The sequence below is a fragment of the Thunnus thynnus genome, chromosome 2 (genome assembly GCF_963924715.1).
Source record: "Thunnus thynnus chromosome 2, fThuThy2.1, whole genome shotgun sequence".
NCBI lineage: Eukaryota > Metazoa > Chordata > Actinopteri > Scombriformes > Scombridae > Thunnus > Thunnus thynnus.
This window is the reverse complement of record NC_089518.1, coordinates 19,030,856-19,045,351: the sequence shown is the minus strand read 5'-3', so window position 1 is coordinate 19,045,351 and position 14,496 is coordinate 19,030,856. Positions and strand designations below refer to the sequence as shown.

General features: G+C 40.1%; 1 long non-coding RNA gene across 1 annotated transcript in view; it reads right to left on the bottom strand.

Moving 5' to 3' along the window:
• Positions 1–14,496, bottom strand: part of LOC137195558 (uncharacterized) — a 39,471-nt gene that overhangs the window by 12,388 nt on the left and 12,587 nt on the right. The window contains exon 2 of the long non-coding RNA XR_010931136.1: positions 12,005–12,100. This is a non-coding gene — a long non-coding RNA (uncharacterized lncRNA). The remainder of the gene's footprint in view (positions 1–12,004; positions 12,101–14,496) is intronic.

Here is a 14,496-nt window from a genome sequence, read left to right as displayed (position 1 = left end):
AAGAATAAACCCATTATGACAAAAAAGCTGGAGAATAGCTAAATTGTTCAATAGTCATACCTTTCATTTTTTTGTGTCTACACAATCTTTGGTACAGAAACAAACATGGATAATTGTGTCTCCATTGAAGATTCGCCGCTGCGAATGTTTGTGTATGTGAGTGGACTTACAAAGTGTGATGTTCTCACCTGACAGACACTTTACTGTCTCGAGTGTTAGTGAGATGTGGTGTGTAGAATGTATGCCTACCTACAATGCATGCATTTCTCTGTGGGTGTGTTTGAGTGCATGTGTGAGCAAAGGATGTGCTGCATTGACAATAGAAAGCCCCAGGCAGCTGAATACTTGAAATGACCTTGAACCCCAGCGTTCTCCATTCCCATGGCTGCAGGGACGGTGAGCATGTCTAGGTTTCTGCATGTGTGTGTATTTGGGAAGAAGAACAATGAGGCTTTGGACTTTGTCTGTGCACATAATTCAGTAAGAGAAACAAAATATTCTATAGTGAATAATGTAGGTGGGATTTTATGGCCAATAAATCTATAAAAAGTTAGTAGTGTTCTTTAAAAAAGTGGATATTTTTGACAAGAACAAAAAAGATATTTTCAGAGTTTCAGATTATTGCCCTCATTAGGATAGACCTTGTGTGTTTGTGCCATCTTATCACATCAGCGTTAGCTATCCACTGTCATATGTGTGCCCCACTACCTCCCAGCCTGCAGTGACTGTATTTGCTCACCCTGCATCCAGCAGAGAAAGAGGCTTACTCCATACCGTGTCCCCTACTGTGCACACAGGCTACAGGCAGGCATGAACGTGGCTGATCTGGACATGGCTTAAACACACATACACTGTACACACAGGATGGTCCCACAGCACACAGATACACACACTAACAGACATACATCCACGGGCACGCTGATGAAGAGGACTTGGTGGGTTAACAATGGCGGTAGGGGGTAGGGATGGTGAAGGGAGACCCAGCGAGGGGTGGTAAAGGCCATGTCAACGGGCCCTGCTTGGACACAAATGTCAGCAGCATGACTACCTGTACATGGAGACCCAGCAGTGTGAGAGCACAGGAGATGATCAAGAAGAAACAAGAAGAGGACAGGAACAGACATTACAGCCCAAAACAAACAGAGGTACACGAGGTAGAGAGAAAAGCTTAACAATGTGCAGAAAACATTTTGAGACCAAATGTCCTTTATTGTAGACGATAATAATTTTAAAAAGCGAGGACCTAGCTGAAAGACATGTAACAGTACAGAAAACAATATTGTGTGTTTTAATCTTATATGGTTTGTGTGATTTCTAAATTATTCAAGAAAAAGACAAACAGGCGTGATTTTTATCATTAACTTCTTTTAACACTAATTGAATGGAATATTAATTGATTTGACTTAACTCATCCAAGCAAAGCTCTCTGCAATATCAGAGATATTTTCCCAACCCTCACTCTATAGCCAGATGCATTACTCAGATGCATAACTGTTTGCAGTCCTCCATCTCATGCCCTATGTTACCATTCCTGCTCCCCATCCATTAGATGTTGAACATTTCAACTTTCAAAGTGGAGAGAGAACACAATGCCCTCTGCAGCCTAAAAACACTGAATACATTATAACCATTTTGCACTTGCACCTGAATATTACAACAGATACAAATGTGCCAGCTCACATACAGTATACACTAAGATTGAGAGGAAAATGTTATGTGTTTTTTTTTCTCTCTTTGTGAAAGGTCAAAACGCCACCCTGCACCATTCCGAGGCTCTTTGAAGACCAACAAAACACTTCTACACATGCACACAGTGTTAAAATAGATAAAATCCACTTTAAAGCTCCACAGCTAACAACAGAAACTATGTACATTGTGATGCATTTTCTATTCACCCTTGCATTAGCAAAGTGGCTCTTATAGACATTGCATGTGGACAATAAAACCAGGAACCTTCTATTTCATGTACAATGTAATCAATGTGTGTTTTTTTATATAGGTACAAACAGGAAACAGTGAAGTGGGATTTAACTTGAAAATTGGAAATACAAACACACATGTGCAAAGGCACACACACATACACATACATACAATTTAAATTTCAGCATTACATTATACAACACAATTTTTTGCTATTCATAATGAAGGTCTTTGTTTTTATGAAGGCAATGTTTTGAATGCAAGGTGAGGGGCAAAGAGGACATCACTTGTAAATTGAAAATTCATAAATGCCTCAATCTCCAGTAACTCTTTCACTAAACAACACAGTGTTCAGAGTATTTGCCCTCTTATCAAGGTAAGCACATGTTGAGGAATATTCAAATCATTTTTGTGTTGACCTGAAATTGAATTTTTCATACAAAAAATTCTGAATGCTTTCCACAATTGTTAAAACCATCTTGTCGCGTCTCATTGTTGACAACATATACAAGTCCTTGCTAAACAGAAGCAGCATGAGTTGTTTTACAAGACTGCAGGTTTGTTAGCCAGTTTAGTTGATCAGATTAAGGGATGTTTTTACTTTGAATGCTGTACTTCAGCTTTTATGTGAGGAAGGCTAAAATGTTGAATATCACATATCTAACATCATTTAGAAGGAAATGTGTACACACATTATATAAGAAATTGTGTTCAACACTACATTTTGTTCCATTGCATGAAGGGAAATGTGATTGAAATACACACACAGACATACACACAATCTCCAGATGGCCATAGAGTGTGAATGCCCTGGAAAACACAGTAACAACAGATTTCCTGAACCAAAACCCAAGGCCATCTTCCTCTCGGCACACACTGTCTTGAGAAAAAAAAAAAAGTCCTACATCCTGACTCTTAATACATTTTTTCTTTCACCCCCGTTTCTTCGTTTCCCTTTGTTTCCTCCATTTCCAACCTCTACCTGGAATCACAGCAAAGTTCCTCAGTGAAAGCAGTGTGTTCTACTCATCACCAGCACTTTTACAGATCCTCAGCCGCCAGACAGTGGTGATTTGTGCCTGTGTTAAGGCAGAACTACTCCTACTCTTTCACAATATAGATTGCTGCCATTATCTGGAGCTATTCCTCTAGCTGACACAAAAGAAGAAGAAAACATGGGGGGAAAGGATGAAGGAATTTCACCCAACTGCTGTATGAATTGCTGATGGGACCTGAGTGACAATTTGGTATGCAATTGTCAGTGTCAGTCACAGAGACGTTGTCATGTCTGATTCCCATCTTGTGAAGCCAAACTTCAGTGGGTAGTGTTTTGTCAGAGGACAGTTTTCCATTGAGAGAGTCCAATCAGCATCACATAGCTTTTGATGGGGACTAAATGCAGTTGAGGGACTAACCTTGGTTAATATATATACTATTACTGCATACACACATTCAAACACACGCATTTTACATTGAGCCAGGACCTTTGACTGTAGTGGAACCTGACTAATATTTCAACTAACGTGGAGTGAATGTAGCGGAAATGCAAATTCAACGCTGCCCCCTTTCACATTGAGGAATGAAATCAAATCTTTTGTGGCCGCTGCGCATTGAGGGTGGGAAAAACGACAAGGCGAAGGGGTTCCTTGGGTCACTCGTTTGGGCTGTGAATGAGCCAGTGCCCAAGCGGGAAAGATGGTGTGCCAATGGTGTGCTCTCTGCTAATTGATTGCCTCTACTAACAAGAGCATAATGTATTCTATTGTGATCATCCTTTGCCCATGTTCATTAAGGCAGGAAGCAGCGTGATCTTTTCTTTTTGTCTTGCTCCTGCCCCTTTCCCCCCCACCCCCCACCCTCTCTCTCTTCCCCCTCCCAATCCTCTTTTTCTTTCTCGCTCCTTTTCTCTCTGCCCCTCTCTCCCGCACTCGATAGGAAAAGGTGATGCAAAGGTGATATGACAGGCAAAGCATCCCTTACCATCCCAAATGCAAAAACGAAGAGGAACAAAGGACAGATGGAAGAAGAGGAGTAGGTGGCTGGGAGGATGCTGAAGCAAAGAAGTATGGATGAGAGGATGAAAGGAAAAGACAAGGAAGAGATATGATGACTGAGAAGATAGAGGGATATGGACACAGGAGGAAAATGGTGGAAAAATAAGATACAATGAAAGTGTGAGAAAAATAAAGATCAGGATCAGAGAAGCACCTCTCGCCATTTCCCTCCATCCATCTGTTTTTCTCCACCTCCCCCTCCCACCCCATCCTCTGTTCCTGTCAGGTTCCCACTCGCTCCTGCACTCCCCCACACCTCTTCTTTCTACCCCCCTTCTTCCCTCTTGCCCCTTTTTCACCCACCTCCCCTCCCCCTTTCTTTTCCTCACCCCATCTCTGGTTCGCCTCTTAATGAGAGCTGGCGGGACAATGGTACCATTGTTGCCCGTGTTTGGGAACCCTGGACTGAAACAATCGCTGTTTACCCAACCAGTGGCACAGCCTGGACCCTCTCCTTCATTACAGCCAGGCCAAGTCTGATTAAGTCTGTTCCACAAGTGCTACAATAAGCCACTGAGCCAGCCACTACGACTCATCCACTCTCCTCTATCCTTTCCCTCTCCCTCAATCTCTTTCTCTCCAACACTATCTCCCTTGTCTTTCTCCTAGAGCCATAACTTCATTTGGATTCTTTCTCTCTCTGTGCTCATCCCTGCTTCCAGCTCCAGTTCCCCTCTTATTTACATATAGTTCATCACCAGTGACCAGGAGAATTGTATTTACTGTAGGGGGAGCATAAAATAGAGAAAGAGAAACACACGCAGAGAAAAAAAAAGATAGAGAAGAGATGGACTATAAATGACAAATCTGATCTATTTTCAAAATGACCTTCATAATCTAGGACGAAGCTAATTTCTTTATTAAAAATTCCCACTAGGTTTGAACACGCTGCAGGCAGTATCAATATGACTGACTGCAAGAAATAAGGGAAAACTCTCTTTCCATAATGGTCTCAGATCATAAAAAAAAATTGGCATGGAGGTAGTGTTATCAAGCTGATGCTTGTGGCGGAGACGTACTGAATCAGTGGATTGAAAGCCTTTTCACTCAACCACATCCCTCAGCTCTGTGGCTTGTAACAGAAGTATGCTACCAGCACTATGCAAAGCAGCATCATGAATATGCGTAATTAGGTGGGACTGGTGTAATTTTTCTGGGTTATGGGATGTGACATTTGTGGGGCAGGAGCATACATCAGTGTAAGCACGGCTGACAAATGCATAATCCCTTTCTCTGCAATAAGGCATTTTACACTTACAATACAAAATATACAGTGTGCCTTCATACACTTAACAGCTGCATGCAAAAATGCACAAAATCATTCAGGTAAACATGTACATGTATGTAGGCACGCATCTGCACAGTCACGCATGCATATACATGCACAGTTGGACACATATGCATTAAAGGAAAAAGCTGTTACTGGAAAAAAGCACTGTGCGTATGGCACTAAAGGGAATCTGTGCATTTAGACACAGATTACAGACTTGCAGTTTTTTTTAGAGCAGATACAAGTAAGAGAACAAAAGAGAGACAGATAGCTGGAGTAAATTTGCGCATACTGTGGAAAAAGGAGAAACTAAAGGTTGAGTTTTCTCTAAAAGTAGTAGGCATGAGGATATCAGAGGCACACAATTACTCCGTAATAATGGAGGAAACCTGAAATAAATACAAATAATAATAAAATATTGCCCAGCCTTGGAAGGCAGAAGGACACAAAGACTGCTATTGCCAAGCAACAAGGTTAAAAGAGGGTTGATACGCATGAATGTTTAACATAATATCCTACTAGATATCAGTTGGTAATGAGCTTTAGACATTGTTGTTGGCGACCAGGAAGTGTAGCACAGCTGATGACAGAGTCAGAGCAAATTTCCCTACACACTTAACTATATTGTTGAGAAATACCTGGAAGTCTAGGATGATTTCTGCTTTTTTTTACAATGACATTGAAGTACTAAGCATCTATTATAATATATGTTTTTTTGGCATTAGGATTCAATTTAGATGAACCTTCAAAGGAACTGAACATGTGAATGCACAAATAAGGACAGGCACATGGGCATAGGGACACTGACAAAAGCATCTATTAATAACTGGATCATATTCTTACACAACCAGACACACATGCGCACACACTCACACACACATATGCGTGCACACTTTCAACACACCTCTCTAGCTCTTCAGAGAGAGCCAATTTATAGACACTGTACTGAACCCCCCCACCCCTCACCACCTCTCGTCTCTCTCTTTGCCTTGCCATGCCCCTTTCCCTTTCCCCATTCACCCATACAGACACGCACACACACACACACAAACACACCGGCACGCACAGCACCCTGCCACAATCCACCGCCCTGCCACACATACCGAAGGGGAGGACACATCCCTCATAGCACCCAGGAAATTAACTTGACATTTGATGCAGACAGAAAAAATATATTTCGGTGGGGGGAGGAAAAAAAACAAAGTGTACCAAAGCAGAGATAGCATAAACCCATCCCTTGTTCATCCTTCCCCACCCCACCCCCCTTAAGCCCAGGGACGCATTGGAGGGGGATTTCAGCGATCTGCAATGCAGACGCCACTGGGTGCCCACGGAAAAATGAGCTTCATCTTTTGCCTGTCCTTCTCAGTGTATGCTGTCTGTCCCCCTTTGTTTCCATCTTTTATGATGCCTGCGCTCCATTTTCCATATTCACTTCCCCTCCCTTCGTGTTTTGTGTCTTTCTATTTGGTAGGAAGTTGAAAAAAAAATATGAGGATCACTTGATGGTGCTTGCCTTTGAAATTAAGGCAAACCCTTAAAGCCACTACTTGTAAAAACAATTAGTGAGGGTGAGAATGTCTTAAATTTTTGTTGCAACGCCATTTCTTACCATTTAGCATTTGCCTTGGTTGCTATTTTGTAGCAAGCAATACCAACAGCCGTTCCTGCTCCACATATTACGGTGCATATACAATTTCATGCGAGCAGACTAGAAAATAAAGTGCAGTGTGATCTTGCATATGTTTGATAAGATTAACGATCGCATCAAAGACCCTGTAGTAACCTCGGCAAGGAGCCCAAACACTGCGAGCGAAAGCAGGCCACAATTAATACATCATTATGCACCGCTACAGTTTATACCCGTGAACACACACAACATGCAGCCCGACCGCCAACCAGCTAGTGTCTGTCTCAATATCCCCTGCATTAGACATGCAGGAATGTTAACATCATTATGCACAATTGTGAATGTCTGTCTGTGCCCTCCCCCTCTTTCACCCCCCCCACCATATTGTGTCTGCGGGTAAGCCCACGTGTGTGTGTGTGTGTGTGTGTGTGTGTGTGTGTGGTGTCTCAAAGAGGGCGGCATTATTTAAATATGATTTTGTGTATGCAACTTGAAACAAATTACGGATTGTTGTATGGCTATGAGAGCCTCTGAATGTGATATTGTTAAACCATGTCTACATTAATATCAGCATGTTGTCAAGGGAAGTGATACTGCAGGAATTAATTTCATGACAAAAAATATGTGCTTTGGAAAATGATTCCATTTCCATTCATTACAAAGTTATTACAGGATTGTATGACACAATACTAGGATTTATCTACAAATTAGGATTTAATAAAAGTTTTAAATTCATTTGTGATGAAACACATTTTAAACATTGTGCAACACTGTGTTGTATTATGAATTATATGAATGAAGATATATTATTTAGAATGAAGGCATAGTGATTTTTAACTTTTAAGTATGCAAATAAATTTCTTTTGCTTGTTCTCTGCTGATCCATCTGTGATATTTGCAGGTAACCCCACTAGTGTTTTAAATATTTATGGTGAGAACCAAAACACATATCACGGAAATTAAATACAAACTTGTTTTTGTCTTTTTAGGGCTCGAGGAAAATGGAGACTGACGTGGGTTGTCATCAGCAAATCCCCCCATTACTTAACACACTCATGAAAATGTCATATGTTTGATACAGTGGACGTTTTTACTGGGAGGATGAGGAGGAAAGTTTCATTAGTGTGGGTGTTACTTGTATCTGCTCTGCATTTCTCTGAGCTGGTACCGTCAAACTATTGCATCATCCAAACACACATTCACACGCATTCACCTGCATTTTAGAATAGTACCGTCAAACTATTGCATCATCCAAACACACATTCACATGCATTCACCTGCATTTTAGAATAGCCTCCTCAATGAATACGGTGCATTTTGTTGCACCATGAAAAAAAAAAAGGAACAATTTTCAGTAAAATAAAATAAACAATACCAAGTATCACATTTTTTTAGGCATTGTGAGTAAACAGATCTATCCAGTCTTTATAGGAAGCAAACGATTTAAAGTCTTGCTTTTATGCCAAACACTGTGAGAAGAGATTTGAAATCAGATTCAAAACCAATACATTTTTAGTTAATAAGATTGTCCAGCAAGTGTTGTATACAAAGTCCTTGGCATCTTTCTCTGCTTATACAAACTCCCCCTCTGCCACCTCGCTATTCCTTGCTGCCACCGATTTGCATTCATTTGCATGATTTTACGATGTGCATATCCTTTGTTCTGACTGTATGATGATGCAGAGGAAACCCTCCCTACGCAGCGCCATTACACAGTCCACTGAAAGCTACTTGGATACTACATTTAAAAAAAACTGTAGTTTTACCTGTTTTAATTATAAATTGATAAGAGGAGATTTCCACAAATACCAGACTCATCCCCCGGTGGACCAATGATAATGTAGTGCATCAGAATGAGGAAAAAAAGATGGGTATGTCTAGTTTTGTGGAATTTTTGCACAACCATGGAAAGGACATTGTGCTATCGCTAAGAGGCATGAGCATCGGCAATATATAGCATGGGGAAAGGATTGCATCCAACCATGAAATATGGAATTACTTGACAAATAGCAAATAGGAAAATTATAGATGGAAACTAAATCATTGAAAATAGAAAAAAATCCTTTCACATATTTTCATAAATAATGTACCAATTTTCTCCCTTAGTTTGCTCCCTGGTTTTAGTTATCATTTTATAATTGTTTGTTACTGTATTACCTGATCATAAAGAATTAAGCCTTTGCATTTACAATGCTGTCTATACTGTGCAACATTGCTCATTTTGATGTTTGTGAATGGACCTACTGCAAAGCCTTCCTGTATGCTGGCACCTTTTGTTCTCTGTTGTTGTTTTATCTGTGTAGACAACATGCGCGCACACAACCAATGCTTTAGCACTCCTTAATCATGCAGACACATGCAGACGACTTCATTAATCGCTGTGGGTTAGCATTGATGATACAGACGCCGGGCTACAGGACTGGAGGGTTTATCTTCACAAATGCGGGCGCCACATTATAAATACTTACTCCTGCTGTCACCCTAATAGTAAGCAGCCGTACTGCAAATATCCATGTCTGATAGATGATTATGAGTATAGCATAAACAATGAGGCAATGCAATGTACACAGACTATACTGTATAGCAAACACTCTGTGTTTCTGCCTAATATTCTGCAAATGGTACTTAGTGAAAATTTACAGTGTAAATGTTTTTGTTTTGCCTGAGATGAGAAAAATACTAATCATGACCATAGAAATTGTGCTATTAAGAGAGAGCGAGAGAGTAAAAAAAGAGGAATGTTGTCCTCCAAAAAAAAGCACTTGCCCTCATTTCAAGTGGGAACATTTCCTTATATTGTCAAAGTACATCAGTATCTGTAAGGACAGAAAGCTGTCCTGGTTTCCTGTTTCAGCTTCAGCCCTGTGACCCTGTCATGCTCTGTACACAGGCAATGGCTGATGGGGGATTAGATGTTAGTTGTAAAAAAAAAAAAAAAAAAAACCCCACCTTTCTAACTAAATAATGCAAAGTCAGATATAGGGGTTCAATGACCCTGACATAATTTGAGGGCTGGGCTTTCAGCTTAGAGAGTGAGGTCTACTTAAGGTTTTGTATGTATAGAAAATGCTTACCTAGATGCTGCATAGATATTGTTTTTACTGTTTCTCATTGGATCATCCAGTGAAAATTCTGACCACTGAAACTAATAAAACAAGATTTTTTGAACCCAAAAGTTCATCTTTTTAATACTGTTGGGCAAAGTGTTGACCCGTCTATATTATACAGTGACACAATTTTGAAGTCTTCAGGTAACAACATCCTCTTTCACAAAGGGCTAATAGCTTTCACTTTTTTCACACATGACTTCTTTGTTCAGCCTGATTAACACTATCAATAATGATCCTGGCCACACTCAATATCACCAATAATGCAGCAATAAATGCTTAGTTGAAATTATGCTGAAATAACATAATAAATATAGATTAAATGCAGAAAAACACCAATGTTGAAGTTAAAAGATATTCAATTAAAAGCACTTTTTAAGGCAATAAAGGTGTTAATTTTATACAAAAAAGTAATTCGCTATTCGAGTTCACTATAAGATGCTATCTCTCTGTGGTACAGTCAAGATGTCTACAGACTTGAGCACTGACTTTTCCTACCCAGTGACTTGCCCTAACCTTCTAATTGGCCCTTCTGAGCAGACCACCAAATGTGTGTGAGTATTGGGAGTAATTAGGAGGAGTAACACCACCGCACACTGAGGCCCATGGGTGCTGACATACCACCTCATACCACTGCAATCCCTTATTTTTTTAGAATCACTGAGAAATAAACTTTTGACTTTGAAAACTTTTAACACAGAACATGTAGAGTCACTAGGGTATTTTCATTTGGTTTAATTTTTTTTTCTTCATACTAAAGGTGCCGCTGTGTGGTATTTTTTTTACCATCAAGAGAATAAGCATGGCACAGGTACTATGGTACAATGACACTTTGTCAATCATAGTTGCTAGTCGTGCACAATGTGTGCACCTAATATCCCTACACTTTTACACCACATCAGCCTCTCTAGAGGTCACCTAGTTGTAAGAAAAATGGGGTCAAAGTTGAAATAAAGTATACGCAAATTGAAATCAATTGCTGCTGCCAACTAATATAATAAGCATTTTCTTGTCGTGAGAGCAGAATAAGCTCATTAAAATGTTTGTCTCGCTTCAATAACATAAAATATCACATGTAATAATGCCTGGAGGTCTAATTGATAGAGCGAGATGTCCTCCACGCAACACAAACAATGCCAGGGCCGAGGGCAATTAGTGTTACCGCATGGATTTCAATGGCTTGAGGAAATTTTTGAAATCACTTCCTGGTTGTATCTACTGTTGGTGTGTGTATGTGTGTGTGTGTGTGTGTGTGTGTGTGTATTGTATTTTTGTGATGATGAACAGTGAACAGTAACCTCTGTTTCGCCTGTTCTTCTTGTCTTTGGTATGGACCACAGGGCAAAGAATAGGTCATGGGATTTGATATTGCCCACGATCACATCGCCTGAGCTCCCTTCAAACCGCTGTTATTCTGTTTACTGTGTCCTCTGGACCACTACTAACATCTCTGCCTTTATCCAACACACACATGGGCTAACTTTGCTGCAGGCAAATAGACACACACAGACACAGACTCACACATCAGCAGAGATGGGCGCAGATGGGAAAAACACTCAAAATCCCCTGCCAACAAAGAAATTTGGCTGTTTTTGACAATATTTTCAATACTCAGTTTTTTTTTTTTTTTAAACATTTTTCAGATAATTATGAAAAGCTTCAAGAGACCATGACATTTGTCCAGTAAAAAAAATCTTAGCTAAGTGATTCTGATTTGTGAATTGGAAAAAAAGAATGAAAATGAAAATTCACTGCCAGCAAAACATTCCTAGTGTGAGTTTCATTTAAATGATTTGTCCTTGAATTACCAGAGGTCACAGTAAACCCACAAATACGTAATAATACGGTTTAGGATTATGCTGAATTAGGGTAGTTTCTGCTGGATACAAAAATGGATAACAGGCAAATACTAAATATTGACATGGTGGTGGCACATGTGCACATTTATCCCGTATAGGCTAATACACACGCACACACACACACAGACAGACACACACATTTTGGTTTATTAACCCAAGCTTACCTCATGTGGGTCCAGTGGAGAGCAAAATCCCAGAGATCTCGCGTTGACCTCTACTTCCTGCTGCCTGCCGTCCTCCATAGCTCCTTTTCTCCATCACTGCAGCAATAGAACACACACACACACGCACACACACACACACACGCACACACACACACAGGCAGGGTGTGAATACGTTTACCAAGAGGTAACCTTTACATGTTGAATAACTCTTCTTGAGCAAATCACAATTAACATGTATCCACTAAAAAAAGAAAGAAAAGCAAACGCACATTTATATGGTGGGAGAAGGAAACAGAGGTAGCATTTACCATAGCTAGGTTTACCTGCAGAATTTCAAATTGGCAATAACTTTGTGCAAATGTCTTCACAACCCTCTACACTTTGCCACAAATAGCAAGTCAACCTGAGACCTTCACAGCTGGTTTACAGATCATTTGAAGGTCATGTCTTTTTCATACTTCTAAATATCAATATGAAACTTTGTTAATTTAGAAGTGTAAAGTTGGATTATGGAGGTTATATTCTAAGTATATGTAAATTATTGATATTTAAATATTTCATATCAAACATGAGAAGAATTGAGATAATTTTAGTCTAAGAAATAAAGTCTTCCAGGCTAATTCTGGTGTGCGCTGAAGCTGTCTCAACAGTTGTGTTGTTGAACCCAAACACCCTTGACCTGTGCCTCCTCTCACTGGAGGGTTAGCAGGTCAAATGTCAAGGCTAAAGGACAAGTCCATTTAAGGTCAAAGGCAACCATAATATATTGTTGCAGCCTATGGTTATTTTTGACCTGAGAGAACACAAGAACATGCCGATGAACTTGAATCAACGATTGTATCCTTTTGCAGGGTTTTTTTCTTTTCTCTCTTTTTCTTTTCATTGTGATCCTTTATCTCTGTAAATAGATGTGACTGCTGACATTCTCCTCATGTGAAGATAGGTCTAAGATTACCCAGGCAAAAACTGGTCAGATGTCAAAATACTACAGTTGAACATGAATGATAAAAAGTACACTTTTGACATTACAAAAATTATTATTATTTTTTAATTTAAATGTTTTTTCTTTGCTTTTTATCCAAAGTTATTTTCCTTTCCATGTGGTGGTGATTTAGGATATATACAGGAATATACAGTATATGTAGTTCCTTTACTCTGGATTTCTTTTCTGTTGTGTTCCCAAGTGATCATGAGGCTCCTCTGGCATGTATGAAACTGACAGATGCCACGTTTTATTAGAGCCCCATATCAAAGCACACACGCACATACACAACCACAAACTTGCACTGTCAGGATGCTACATGGCAAGAATTAATAATGCAACCACACAAGATTCTTATGATTTAGTTCTCAATTTTATTCATGTTTTAGATCATCAAATACAAACTGCAAAAATGCATTAAAACATGAATCCTGAAAAAAAGGCATGAAATCCAGACAACTATAACCTTTAAATTCAATTAACACTTCATGAGAAATAAGCAGAACCAATAAAAACAATTAGGATATCTTTATTTAGGGCATATTCTCATACTCCCCATTGCAATGTTCTACACGGTTCTAAGTGTGTCTTGTGGTTATGTGGCAAACCAATATGTGTGCATACATGTGTGTGTTTCTAGCCCTACGGCAGGGTTTAGGGTAACTATACAGCACTCCCCCTCCACCTTCACCCCGTTCCCTTTGCAGCTTGTGTGGTTTGTCTCATCCCATCTCCCTCCTGCTCCTCTATCTCCCTCCTCCATACCACCGCCCCCCCCTCTCCCCCCGCCTCACCCCACCACTACTCTGCTTCTAGCCTACATGTGTGGGGGGTAGGGGGGCGACACCGGCGACGACAGTGCCAGGAATCAACTCCTGATCTCCCCAAAGCAGCAGCGTGGTGATGCAGAGGATGCTAAACCTAATGCAAATTGCGCTCATGTATATAGTCAGACATACACAGCCAATATAAGAGGGAAGAAGAAAAGAGGAATATACACAAACATTAGACACCCACAAGGATTATTATTATAGAACGGAAAAATAAAAATGATTTTTAAATGAGCTGCATTGATATGAAACATACTGTAAGACATTTCATACTAGAAAAACCACATATATCTTGACTAATGCGATAACTGACTCTGCCTTTCTCACATTGTGTGACTCCTCACCAATTGCACCTACCTATATGACAAAAAGAAGTAGTCATAGAACAAAAGCATTCCCTTTACGAGAGGTGTGTCTACTCTCCACCCCGGTGGCTTACAGTGTTTCATTATCCAAAGTCCAGGTCTGCTTTACCACCCAGCTCCCCCATGCTGCCTGTCTCATTTCCTCCCGGTAACAATCCATTAGCCAACGCCAGGCTCAAACACGCAGCCGTTTAATTATTCTCACTTCTTTGGCAGCACGCCGGGGCGTACCACTCATCAGAGGAAATGGTGGGGTAGGGAAGGGGAACAGCTGATATTGTATATGTACTTTATGCATCTAAAAAGGGATAACAG